This window comes from Suricata suricatta, chromosome 14 (assembly GCF_006229205.1).
Source record: "Suricata suricatta isolate VVHF042 chromosome 14, meerkat_22Aug2017_6uvM2_HiC, whole genome shotgun sequence".
NCBI classification, from domain to species: domain Eukaryota; kingdom Metazoa; phylum Chordata; class Mammalia; order Carnivora; family Herpestidae; genus Suricata; species Suricata suricatta.
In genome coordinates, this window is record NC_043713.1 from 21,379,769 (window position 1) to 21,393,416 (window position 13,648).

General features: G+C 39.3%; 1 protein-coding gene and 2 long non-coding RNA genes across 6 annotated transcripts in view; 2 read left to right on the top strand and 1 right to left on the bottom strand.

Annotated features, from left to right (window-relative positions):
• Positions 1–13,648, bottom strand: part of DCC (DCC netrin 1 receptor) — a 727,087-nt gene that overhangs the window by 666,986 nt on the left and 46,453 nt on the right. The window lies entirely within an intron of this gene.
• LOC115278363 overlaps positions 5,710–13,648 on the top strand; it is a 29,102-nt gene continuing 21,163 nt past the window's right edge. For 2 of the 4 annotated variants that reach the window (XR_003902835.1, XR_003902838.1), the window contains exons 1-4: positions 5,710–5,796; positions 7,898–8,018; positions 8,186–8,304; positions 8,395–8,518. This is a non-coding gene — a long non-coding RNA (uncharacterized LOC115278363). Of the gene's footprint in view, positions 5,797–7,897; positions 8,068–8,185; positions 8,305–8,394; positions 8,519–13,648 lie in introns of all 4 variants that reach the window. The other 2 variants (XR_003902837.1, XR_003902836.1) reach the window with 2 other exon arrangements.
• On the top strand, positions 8,525–9,126 carry LOC115278364. Its single transcript, XR_003902839.1, has 2 exons — positions 8,525–8,619; positions 9,045–9,126. It is a non-coding gene; the product is annotated as an uncharacterized LOC115278364 (long non-coding RNA).

Below are 13,648 nucleotides of genomic sequence, written 5' to 3' on the forward strand. Positions count from 1 at the left end.
ATTGAATGCTGAGAATAAACTGAGGGTTGAAGGGGAAGGGGGAGGGGGGAAAAGAGGTGATGGTGGAAGGCACTTAAGGGGAAGAGCACTGGGTGTTGTATGGAAAACAATTTGACAATAAAATATTATGGGAAAAAAAAGCTACAATTTCTCCTTGGGGGCAATGGAGGACCTATGTTCCTTGGGGTAGGCATTCAACAACGTATTTCTACCCCTTTGCCTTCACTGCTTTTATAATACTTACCTAGCACCATTTTCACATGACAAATGGCATTTCGGTTCTTTTGGCAGAAAAATAGATGATCCACGCCAAAATGAAGGGGAAAAATTCTATTTGCTATTGTGTTGCACAACTTAACACTGATCATCTACAAACTTGTGGTAACATTTTTGAAATAATAGCTTACGATAGTCTCTTTAGTAAATGTTTTGAGTATAGCGGCAAGGAAAAAAACAGAGCAATGCCAACACATTTTATTATTCAAATGCTCTTTAAAATTGAAAAGTAAAATTCAAGGACAAAAAACAGTTGGGAGAAAGTAATTTGAAACTTTGGTTCAGTTTGTGGATTGTCTCTAACAATATGATGATGATCATCATCATCATTATCATGATCATAGAGACAAACCTTCCAAACTCTAACTCATCACAACTTCCTCAGTGTTTGGGCATACTGGGTTTGCATTTTTGATCATCCATATGTCAAATTAGAGGAACGTGAACATGGTACAAGTTTTGTCTGAGATATATATATGAGAATTCCTGAAAGAAACTCTGATTTTCACTCATCGGTGTGTGGGGCAACAGGGCAGTTTACAGCTTATTTACAATTCTCTTAAAACATACACTGATTTTAAAAATATCAGTTATGTCCTACTTCCTATGGGTCTGAAACTTGGTTGTTGAAAGTTTATCAGAAATTTCAAGAGCAGAGATACTTCTTCAGAGTACTATACTGTACCATTTGCACCCACTGTTACTAAATTAAAAAAATAACACATAATCTCCATTACACATTATATCATATAAAGTACAATTATGAATATAATGAATAAATTATACAACATAACTTTATAAAATTAAGAGCATAACAACAATAAAAAATAAGGTCCAGCTGTTCCTCTCAATTTCCACAAGTCAGATGCAAGTTTATATGAACTATAAAATTTAGAATTATGAATTGTTTAATTTTACTTAATAAGAACAATAATATAGCAGCTCTCCTCTAGCAGACACTGCACTATTGCAGCATATTTTTAGTGGGTTCCCACAGAGCTTTGATTAGGAAACTGCAATTTGAATTTCATGAAATATTTTTTCAAACATTTCAAAATGTGAAAACAATTCTTAAGGCAGGGTTGTGAAAAACAAAACAAGCGCGGAACCTGGTTGAGGATGGTGGGTCTTCCAAACATCAAGAACACTTACAGCACTAGGCATTTTCCTCCAGATGGGCCAAGAGCGTGAAGAAGGAGACACACCTAGAGATACCCCCAAATGATACTTGGATGCTGTGAGTCTCTGACATGACAGACGCCACAGAAGCAAAGGCTGGTGGGGGATGCACAGGGCAAGGAGCCATGTGGGGACCACAAGAGGCCACAGAAGGGCACTTGGGCCATGGGGCATCCATAGAGCCCTAGGCTGCATATTTTAAGGTTCTCTTTATAAGAACCTTTTTAGTGAGGTGGAGTTGTGTCCATTTTAACAAGGAGGAAGCAAGAGATAGAGTCAGGTGACCAATATCTCCCAGCTGGACAGTGAAACTGTGATCCTATGATGGTCTGAGTCCATTCTGATTACAATACCATGTTCCCTTTCCAAAGAGAGGGATTGATCCTTAGAATAATTTCATATAAATTTACCATAACAAATTGCCTGTTCAAAAATCTTAACTCTAGGGATGCCTGGGTCATCAGTCAGTTGAGGGTCCAACTCTTGATTCTGGCTCAGGTCATGACCCCAGGGTCATAGGAAGGAACCCCTTGTCAGCCTCTGCGCTGAGTGTGGAGTCTGCTTGAAAGACTCTCCCTCTGCCCCTTTCCCCACTGGTGCTCACTCTCTCTCTCTCAAAAGAAAAAAATTTAAAAATGCAAAATCTTAAATTTAGCATCTATCTAAGGGGTGAATGGAAAAAACAGAGCTTCAGGTTTGATTTCCTTTCCCTAATTCTCCATCTTGCTTGTCTTCAGTTTTCAGTAGTCAGACCTCCAGTATGTTTGAAGAGAGAGATTGCTGGTCTTAAAGTCAAGAGACTGAGGAATGACTCAGTCAGTAACTAACTGGGTGCCACAGGCAAGTTTTCTAATATTCTGAGTCTTCTATCCCTTACAGCTGAGATGGCAGGTTTTATTATTTCTAAAATTACAGCTGCTCTACAAGACGAAGCTTCTACTTTTTCTCCGTTCCTCTTTCAATGCTCAAGCATTAAAGAATCTATTTATATATTAAGTTTTTTCTTCAAGACGAATAATTTTGAAGTTCAACCACACACAAGAGACTAGCTACAAATACAGTTTTAAAGCAATCAAAAGAACATTCCCTGTAACTTCCTGTGGGAATGGAGCCTGCCAGCATCCCATAATGAACAGCCGGAGTGCACAATGCAGACAGCTCCTGCAGGACATTTCTCATGAATGGGCAGAATAAACAGACCACTTCGTGTTTTCTAACCTCTGTTTATCTTCCGTCACAATTCTGAAGTCAATCTGTCATCCCTCATGAGACATGAGGGACGTAAAAGAAACAAAATAACTTTCTAGTTCTTTTAGAGAGTCTAGTGGAACTAAAGTTGAGAAATGACTTTGTCACTTTTCCCTTTATTGAAAACTGGTGGTGTATTTCTCATCAAGATGTGGACGTGACCCACTTTTCCAGAGCACCCAAACCTTGAGAATAAATCAAGTCAGCCAGAGAGATTATGTTAGACGGAAAGATATCAAGTAGCCATGCAATTTACCCTTTGTGAGAGAATGATTTCACTATTTTCTGCTGACTTCCATTCTCAGGTTTGGCAAGAATGGCTCCTTGTAGCATTTTGTCTAATGCTTCTCACTCACCTTCCAGATAGCACAGACTGTAAGTAACCCACAGGCATCCCACCTTTACTGGCGCGGCCCCCCTTTTGCTCTGTCACACCTGGTGCTCCCATCAGTGCAATATTTCATGTTGCCTTCTCCCTCTTGTTCTGGTGCCGTTTTATTCATCCCTGGGCAGGCTACCCCTTGAAGTGCTTGCATAGGGCTTTCCTTGTTGTCGGGCCCATTTTCTCAGTAAACACATACCACCTCTGAAAATCTTGCAGTCATCAACTATAATCAAAACTATTGTTCTGACACTTGACTTTTCTGATTAACACAGTAAAAGATTCTTTTTATTTGAGTCTTGGTTTTTTTTTTTTAATCCTTATGAAATGTATGAGTTTACTGCCTATCCTGCCTTCGTCAGTAAAATAGAAGGTAGCCTCAAGACAGAGTCTTACTTTCATTTTCAAAGGACTCTGCAATCCTGGAAAATCTTTGCTTTTCAAAGCTAACTGCCCAACGAGCAGAGGAAATTGGGCTACCTATCTCTGATCATAGGCCACACTATAAATACATTGCTTAACAATATATTCTTAATGTATCTTTCAGTACATGAAGCAAAACACCCTCAGAATAAAGAGTATGGCATTCACTTATAAGCTCGCCTTGAATTCAGCACAATCCATAAGTTTTCAATAAATATTAGTTCAATGTAACTAAAAATAAATGGAGAGAAGAACACACACACATCCACACAAATATGATTATAGGCTCTAGTTATTTGAACTCATTTCAACAAATGAGTTCTGACATATTTTCTTGGGGAAAAAAATAAAATACTTCTTCAATATCTCAACCATCTTCCTGTAATGGTCTCAATGGTTCATTAATGCCAGAACAAATCCTATATTTTGTCAAGTATCTATAAACACATATATAAATCAAATCCTTTGATTAATTATCTCAATTAATTAACTCAATTCTTCAAATAAAACAACTTAAGAAAACCCCGAAGAGACCCCACCCACTTCACAGCCTTACCACTAAAGGCTGGCATTTTTATCTGCAGGAAAAGAAGTGCCTTGTGGCTGCAGTGATTTCACTAAAACCCACGGATCCCGCACACCCCCCCCCCCCAGTCTCCACCTGAGGGAGTCTCTGGCAGTCCTGAAGGAACACTTGATTTGAATGTATGCTCTCAATGCTCTGTTTCCTTTCTGTTCAGAGGAAAGCAACAGGGTTGGGATGGGGCACACTTATTATTTTCATATATTAATGATATACCAGCTTGTGTTTCTGAGGGGAAAATAATTAAAAAACAAGAAAAAGGCCACTCAGCTCAGCTATTACTTTGCTCTGAGCTATAAATAGACCTCTAGGCTGCAGCCTAGCCGCAGGTGGATTATTTAGGTCAATAGCTGGACGGAGACCTTTGGAATGAGCTGGGGACGGCAGGACACGGGGAAAGTAATTGGATATTTTGCACATTCTACTTCTTGTGGACATTTGTCTCAGCATGGAGTGGGGCTACTGCATCTCAGGGGTGCTGCCTGTGGAATGAACACAAAAGTATAGGGCTTACCCATTTTTAGCCACGGTTCTACAAAAGCAACTGAAATTTAGTCTTGTTTTCCTGGGCTACTAACTCAGATTAATGGCTTCTTTGAATATATTTATTTATCCTGAGTTGATGGAAGAGAGCCCATGCTAAGCTGTGTAGTTCAGGGGACATATTGGATGGATTCATTTCAAGTGGAAATAAAGAGACTCCAAAGCTCAATTTTCAATTTAAACTAAGAGCCTGTATTGGTGCTGGAAAAAAATGGCAATGAGAATTCTGACCCCAAAATCTTGGTTTTAGGTTTCAACTCTATGAGTTCATATGCCTGTTACTCTAATTTGGGACTACTTAAAAAATTTAGTAAATGACCTAGTATTTGAGCATCTAGTATATGGCAGGTGCCATCCTGGACATTGGGGATACGACAGTCCCTAATACCAGGTATACAACAAGATGACCAAGGACCAAGAACGATATGCTTGCTCTTATGTTTTAGGAATGAGGAAAGACAATAAAGAAGCAAACTGGATCAATTATAAATACTGAAATGCATTCCAGTAAAGAAAGAGTAATCAACTGGGTAGAAATTTTCCAAGACATTGAGTAAAATAAGGACAGAGACAGACCTTTGAAATTGGCAAGATGTAGGTCATTGATGACTTTCAAGAGAATGGTCCCAATGGAGGGATGAGAGAAAAACCTCATTGAATAGGGTTAATGCCAGAATAAATGATAAAGAAGAAAAGCAATGAGGAAATTGAGACAATACTACAGGAAACACTGTCAAAAAATTTTTCAATTAAAAAAAAGTGCAAATATGGGACACTACCTGAAGGAAAATATGCTGTCAATAGATCTTCTTTAATGGGAACAACTACAACATATTCTGAAGCTGCTGAGATGATCCAGTGCATGGTAAAAGAAATGGTGTAGGAGGAAGAGAGGGGGGATGCACCTAGAAAAGTAGGATGGGAAAGGAGGTAGAGCATACATGGAGGGGTTGTTTCCAGATTGGTTCCCTTTTCTTGACAATTAAGAAGAGAACACAGCAGGTAAGAATGAAGAATGAAGAAAGTATTTGAGTCTAGAGAGAAGCAATTGTGAAGTAATCTCACAGAACCAGAAAGCAACGTTGCCAGGGAAACAGAGTGGGACCGCTCCTCTTAGTGTTGCCTGTGGATCCATGTCCCAGGTTTTGTGATTCTTCTTCAGGTGAGTTCAGCTCTTCAGATGCCAGCACAGAGAAAGAAGGCAGAGATGGCAGCTTTTCTTCATTAACAAGGGGGTTTTGCCATGGACGTTTCAGACTCTTAAGTTTTTCTTTCCCTTCCTCCTCTAACTGCTAACTTGCTGGGTCCATGGATGGCTTAGTCAGTTAAATGTCCACTCTTGATTTGGGCTCAGGTCATGATCTCACCATGTGTGAGATCAAGCCCTACATCCAGTTTTGTGCTGATAGCACAGAGCATGCTTGGGATTCTCTCTCTCTCTCTCTCTCTCTCTCTCTCTCTCTCTCCCTCTTTTTCTCTCTCTCTACCCCCCTCCCCTGCTTATGTCCTCTTTTCCTCTCTCTCTCTTTTGCTCTGTCTTCCTCACCCCTCCCCTTCGTCCCTCCCTCTCTCAAAATAAATAAATAAATAAACTTAAAAAAAATAAATGAATTGCTAACTTACATTCATTAGTCTCTCTGGTTCCAGACCTAAACAACGGCAATTGTTGCTTGCTCTGTTCCTTGGCTTACGCACTCACAAAGGACTTTTTCCTTCTTCTACATGCGATGACTCTTCTGCTGTGGCTCCTGACCCCATGTGAACTTAACACTGCATCAGGATGTCAGAATTTCTGGCCAGCCCCATGCTGGGCATATCATGTCGCCGCCTCATTCCTCTGGTTAGATTTTACCGTCCATCTGAAGGGGCTCAATCACGCTGCAGAATTCAATATAACTTTGGAACAACTCATGGGCTTTAGAGATTTTGAGAAAACATATGAAAATGTGGCTTGCATACAAAAATACTGAAAATATTTTTTTATTTCTGATTTAAAATCTTCCCAATTAAAGAAAAAATATTTCATGTTTAAATTTTCTAAAAATACAACACCAGGGAAGTATGTGTAGGTGTTTGTATTTGTGTGTGCATGTACATGCCTATTAGGCAAAGACATTTTAATTCTATTTTTAGTTCTGTGGGAAAGTATCATCATCAGTGCTCATTAAGGTGCTTCTGGCTTACATATCCTTGGAGCTTGGGAGCTATGATCATAAGTATTTAGTCCTTTAGTCTGCTTATTATACCTTCACAAATATCAAGTTCATGGGGGAAACTGCTGTATCTAAGTATCTTTTCACAATGGAACTTCAGATGGGGTGAAGAGAACCAAATGTCTATATACACAGCAGGGGATGCTTTACCAATAGCCATCATCCCTCCCACATCGGCAACATAGTATGAAAGTTCCCAAGTCAATTTTTTTCTAAAAAAGGAAAATTAGGTTTACTCAGAAACACACTGGGTGAGACAAGATACCTCATTAATCACTGGCAGCTGGATCATGGGAGTAAGAGAGGTCTTTTAATGTTTTCAAAGATGAAAAGGCACACATCGTGGGTTAAGCGCGCTAGCCTGTTTAGGTGTGAGGCCCCATGAGGCATTTTGCTGTTTGTAGACATCATGAGATAAAAATATAATGTAATTAAAACAATCTGATATATAATTTGGGGATAACTTATGTAAAACTTATATTTGATCCTAATTTTTCCTGAAGTCCCAGATACCAACACTTTAAGAAAAAATTTGGGCACAGATTTTAAAACTGAGAAAATCTTGTTTATTAATTATCTTTTTGAAAACTTAAAATACATATATATACTGCTGGGTTTTGTCAGCAGGAGCATATTTTGGGATCTAAGGAGGCAAACTGATTTGGGAGGAATAGACTTATTAACTCTATTATTTTTTGTTTCTGTGTTTCAATTTTGATACTACAATTCACAAGGACCTGCCTTCTATAGATTTTAAAGTATCCACCAAAGTGCTTCATTGTACTATATTCATTAGGAGCTACTCATCTGCATAGTATTTCTGTAAAAAGAGGGTAAACTTCTCCAAGGAAAGAGTTATGTCTCCTCTATCTCTTTGTATCTCTTCCATATTGGAATATACACTAGAGTGATAGTTGTAAGTCACAAGGCTCTAATCTTTCACATGATACACCTTGGAATAATGGGAAGCACTGAGTAATGGAATTCTAGATATAACTAGTCAAATGTTTCAAATCTCTACCCTTCCTTTTGTATCTATTCTCAAAACAGGCGCTACTATGGAGGTGACATTCTTTTATCATACCAGCTGTCTCTGACATCCATTACCCTTTAAAGTCAGCTATGTCATGCATGTCCTGGCATGCTGTGCCCTGCTTGTTCTGGAAGCCAGGTGTGTGGTTAGAACATGAAGACGGGAATACATAGTCTACTGTGAGATGGTAAACAATAGGATCTCAGATACTAGCTCAATAAATTTCTGGGTAGATCGCTGATCTAATGATCTTCGTCTTCCACTAATTTTAGGCTCCTTATCTCTTTTGGTTCTTTATCTCTTAGTGTCTCAGAGCAGCCATTCACGTCCAAAAGCCTAACAAGCAACATAAAGTTATTAATGGCATTTACAATTCACCACTTTTATATCTGGTTCCTGTCAAAATGCTACCTACTAGAAACAGGTAATTTCCACTCTCTTTTTATTCTTTTTAATTCTTCTCCACTTTTTTTTTCTATTTGTTGGAATAAATAACAATTTTTATTTCCCCCAGAAACATAAAATTGGACTGGATCAAGAAAGTTTCATCGCTGCCTTCTGAAAACAATGACATGTAGCAGTTCATCCTTCGCTATGACATTTAAAACCATCAAGAGCAGAACAACACACTTCACACAGTATGCAAACTACCTCACAAAGTGGCTTTAACATGATTCCCTTCTTCCTCTCCCCAGCTGCCTATCCTCCACTCAGTCCTATTTTGGGACAAACATTCCAGGTGAGATTTATGACAGCAATTCAGGAAGGTTTGGTTACTGTATCAGAGCTATTGAGCTGCTGTTCGTACTTCCACAACAGTATCAGGGCAGAATTAATTTCTGAATAGTTGGGCTTCAAGGAAATGAAGATTTCCTTTTTATGTATTAAGCATACTCTGTGCTATCATGCTTTGGTTGAGTGTGGGCTGTGGTGTTCAGAATTAGAACATGTGAACTAGTGACTCCAGTCCTTAAGGAGTCTTTAGTTTAGATAAAAAAACATAAATGGCTATAATACAACATGAAGAAGGTGGCAATAGTAACTTAAACAATGCAGACAATAAGCAAAAACCGACGCGTTCTGCCTGGTTATAAGAAAGAAGGCTTCATGGAGGTTGTGCTCTTTGAAAAGGGCTTCAACTAATACAATTTTTCTTTTTTTCAGGGATACCAAAGTTTTCAGGCAACTGAAATAATCTGAACAAGGCATGTAATAAAATTACATGTTATGTGTGAGGAAGAAGTAATATATTGTATCCAGATTTTTCTAAAAACTAACACACAGTTATAGAAAGGAAAAAAATCAGACTCAAAAAATATTTATAAACAGTATAAAAACATTGCTAAAACAAAACAAAAAAACTAGAGCCCACGTGGCAATGCTAATTATTAGAAAGAATGAAGTTTAAAAAGTTGTTTCCATAAATTGTATCTAGGAGAATAAATTATTAAAAGTCCATTGGGGCACCTGGGTGGCTCAGTCAGTTAAGCGTCTGGCTTTGGCTCAGGTCATGATCTCATGGTTGGTGAGTTCGAGCCCAGCATCAGGCTCTGTGCTGACCGCTGGCTCAGAGCCTGGAGCCTGCTTCAGATTCTGTCTCTCTCTCTCTCTCTCTCTCTGACCCTCCCCTACTCACAATGTCTCTATGTCTCTCAAAAATAAATAAAAAACATTAAAAAATAAAAATAAAAATCCCTTGACAAGAGACTTACCCAAATTAAAAATCAAACATCTGTGTGCACATGTATGTGTACGTGCCTGTGTGAATATGCTTGCATGTGCGGAGAGACTTAAACATTTTAGTTTTCAAATATTCTTCAAGCCAGAAATCTCACATCTAAAGATTATCCTTAGTAAGTAACTTAAGGGGTCCCTGGGTGGCTCAGTTGTTTGAGCATCTGACTTTGGCTCAGGTTATGATCCCACAGTTTGTGGGTTTAAGCCCGGTGTCGGGCTCTGTGCTGACAATTTGCTCAAAGCCTAGAGCCTGCTTCGGATTCTATGTCTCCTTCTCTCTCTGCTCCTCCCCCACTCGTACTCTATCTCTGTCAAAAATAAATAAAATTAAGTAAATTAACTAAAATAAAGAACGTAACTTAAATATAGGAAAAAGAAACCCCCAAAATATTCACGAAGATTCTAATCACCAAAGCATTTATATTAATTTAGTATTGTTCTGTAGAGACGGATACTAAAGGATTGGCAAAGTGAAAGAAGCTAACAATGGGATATCATGTAGTTATTAAAACTATGTCCACAAAAATAAAAAGTAAAATAAAATAATGTCCACAGTTTATGAGTATCCATAAAATGTGAATGTTATCAATGGTAAGGAAGGAAAGCAGGACACACACAAATTAATGTAGCATTGCATACAGCCAATATCAAAATAGATGTTCCTAGAAAATAAATCAAAAGACATGTTAATACAAAAAATGATTGATTGGCACTACTAGAGAATTTATATTATTATTCCTTTTTGCATTATAAAATCACTTAATAAGGACGTTTTTAAATATAAAAAGTAATTTTTTAACAACTAATGTCACCTTATGGGATAATTATAAAAATATGGTATTGGGATCCAGGGAGATAAGGGTCCAATATGATATAATATCTGGAATGTCATTTCCAATTTTAGCTAACACAAGCGTAGCTAGACTAGAGAGTTCAGGCAAGGACAACAAGGAGAAAGTGGGTGTTGCAGTGGCTCCTGGACCCCCACGTTATGCATGAAAACCCATACACTCTGAGTTACATTGTGTCTTCTTTTGTTGTTTAAACCTTCTCAGCTTCCCATTCTCCATCTGTAAAATGGGAATGGTTAACACACACTGGTGAGAATGAGTAAGAAAATGCTAGAAAATAGCCAGAAGGAGGCACAGCAGGGGTTTAAGACAAGTTAGCTGTAAAAGAGAAAGTACAGAAGTTACAGACGGAGATCTGTGCTCTGGTCCTGAGGAATTGTGAGACCCTGCCTGCGCTGCGGCCTTGAAAAGAGCCCCTCTCATTTCCCTTACAGCTGTGTGGTCAGGAGCAAGGTGTGGATACCCGCTGAGCCTCAGTTTTATCATCTGTGAGGTGGGATTAACTACAGTACCTGCTTGAGGGCACCTGGGTGGCCCAGTCCGGTAGGCTGATTTCAGATCAGGTCATGATCTCACAATTTGGGAGTTCGAGCCCCACGTCTGGCTCTGTACTGCATCGGCGCAGATCCAACTTGGAATTCTCTCTCCCTCTCTGTCCCTACCCCATTCATACATTTTCTCTCACTCTTTCTCTCTCAAAATAAATAAATGAACTTTGTAAAGTGTAAAAATAACTACAAGACAGTATCTGCTTAATAGGGTTGTACAAAGATCATTTAAATGAATATATATGAGGTGCTCAGAAAATATGTGGCACAATGAAAGTGTTTAGGTATTAGTCTCTATTCTCATCGTTATCATTCACTAATTGGTTGGTGTATCCTCATTTGGCTATCAGTACTCTGACAAAGTGGTTCTTGCTTATAAATTGTGCAAACACCTGTGGCCTTTGGATAAATCTATATATCTACATAATTGTGAAGCTAAAACGGTCAAAGACAAATCAACTGAAACATTCAAATATACTTGGAGATAGAGCATGATCATCTAATAATGAATCATTATTATTAGTTTTGCTTCTCTGATGCTTACCTTCCTGTTTTGTGCCTTAAGTAACAGTAATTAGGCAGAGTAAAATAAAATTATTTTCTTTTCTTTTTTAATTTTTTAAACATTTATTTATTACCGAGAAACAGAGAGAGACAGAGCATGAGCATGGGAGGGACAGAGAGAGGGGGAGACAGAATCTGAAGCTGGCTCCAGGCTCTGAGCTGTCAGCACAGAGCCCTATGTGAGGCTCAAACCCATGAGTGGTGAGATCATGACCTGAGCCGAAGTCAGACACTCAACTGGCTGAGCCAGCCAGATACCTCTAATCATTTTATTTTCTCAGCACGAAAATCCCTGTACTAGTTAGTTTAGGCTGCCATAACAAAATACCACAGAGGAAGCAGCTTAAGGGAAATTTATTTTCTCACAGCTCTGGAGGCTGGAACACATAAGGTCAAGCGCCAGCTGGTTCAGTTTCTAGTGAGAGCTCTCTTCCTCACTTGCAGAGCGCTGACTTTTCAGTCTTCACACCGTGGAGAGAGACAGAGCTCTAGGGTCTCTTTCTGTTCTTAGAAGGGCACTGGCACTGGTGGATCAAGGACTCGCCCTTATGACCTCATTTAACTATTATCACCGTATAGACCCTTCTCCAAGTACAGTCTCACTGGAGATTAGGGCTTCAGCATATGAATTTGGGGAGGGGGATGCAACTCAGCCTATAGCAATAACCGAATTTCTACTCCGTCTTAGCCAAATGCTGACCAGTCCCAAGTTTCATTATAATCATTAAGCCTCTGTGTAGTTTTATTTGGATGTCGCTCTCTCATCAAATTCACTCCTCTTCTATGGGTCACAGCAGATACCCCCCCGTGTGATGTCCATAAACGAAATCATATTTTCTTTCTAGTTGCCTACTCTTACAATTTTGAAGTTATCTTTATACCCTCTCTATCATCCATTTACAGTAGGTCACCTTGTTTTATTCACCTATCCTTTGAGAAAACTCTCAGCAATATCCCCCAACTTTTACTAACCCTGTCACCTTCGCCTTCCAGGGCCCTAACCACTTAACTGATCGCATTCCATCCAATCTTCCATCAGTGTTCCCATCCCTCCAGAGAAACATGTAAAATTTCTCTTTCTAATATAACCCTATTTTTATATTATTACTGACTGAAATGTCTGCAATCCATACTGCCCATGAGTTAAAGAAAGTTTCCTTGGCATTCCAAAGGCTTTAAATTCTAGTTTATATTTCCAACTATCTTTCAACACAAATCTTTCATAAATGAGTTTGGAGGAATGCTATTAGAAATCTGGAGCAAGAATGTGTTCTTAACGTACTATTAATTACTAATCTTTATTTTCTATCCTAACTTCTTGAACACGGCAACTCCCCAATAAGGCTGTATTTTTTTAATGTTTATTTTTGAGAGAGAGAGAGAGAGAGCAAGTGAGCGAGAGGGTACACAAACAGTAGAGGGGCAAAGAGAGGGAGACACAGAATCTGAAGCAGGCTCCCGGCTCTGAGCTGTCAGCACAGAGCCTGATGTGAGGCTCGAACCCATGAACCATGAGATCATGACTTGAGTTGAAGTTGGATGCTTAACTGACTGAGCCACCAGGCGCCCCAAGACTGCATTTTTCACAGCATCATTGTTGTGAAGATCATCAGGCAATGTGTGATTCAAAGACCAAGATAGCACACAAGGGGCCCTAATGCTCATTCTCTGTTACGCGGCAAAAAAGGGTGACTGGGACCCAAGGTCCCATTATCTCAGGAGGCAGCTTGTACCCAAGCTCACCTGTCTGGGGCTTCTTCCCCACAAAACAGGGGTTGGCAACTTTCCATGGGTCCCAAGCTTTCCAGAAGCTAGGCTGCTAACATGCCAGAAAAATTCTATATATAAGTCCTAAGGCAATCCAGATTGGCTGGCACTCAAGGGATTTGTTTGTCCGTCCACTAATAAGGCTGTCCTCACACTGGGCTCATGGTGCTAGGATAGGTGTGGCAGGCAGGATTCCTGCACTGAAATACAAACCCAGGAGTGCCTGGGTGGATCAACAGGTTAAGCATCTGACTGTTGATTTTAGCTCAGGTCCTGATCTCATGGTTTGTGAGTTTGAGCT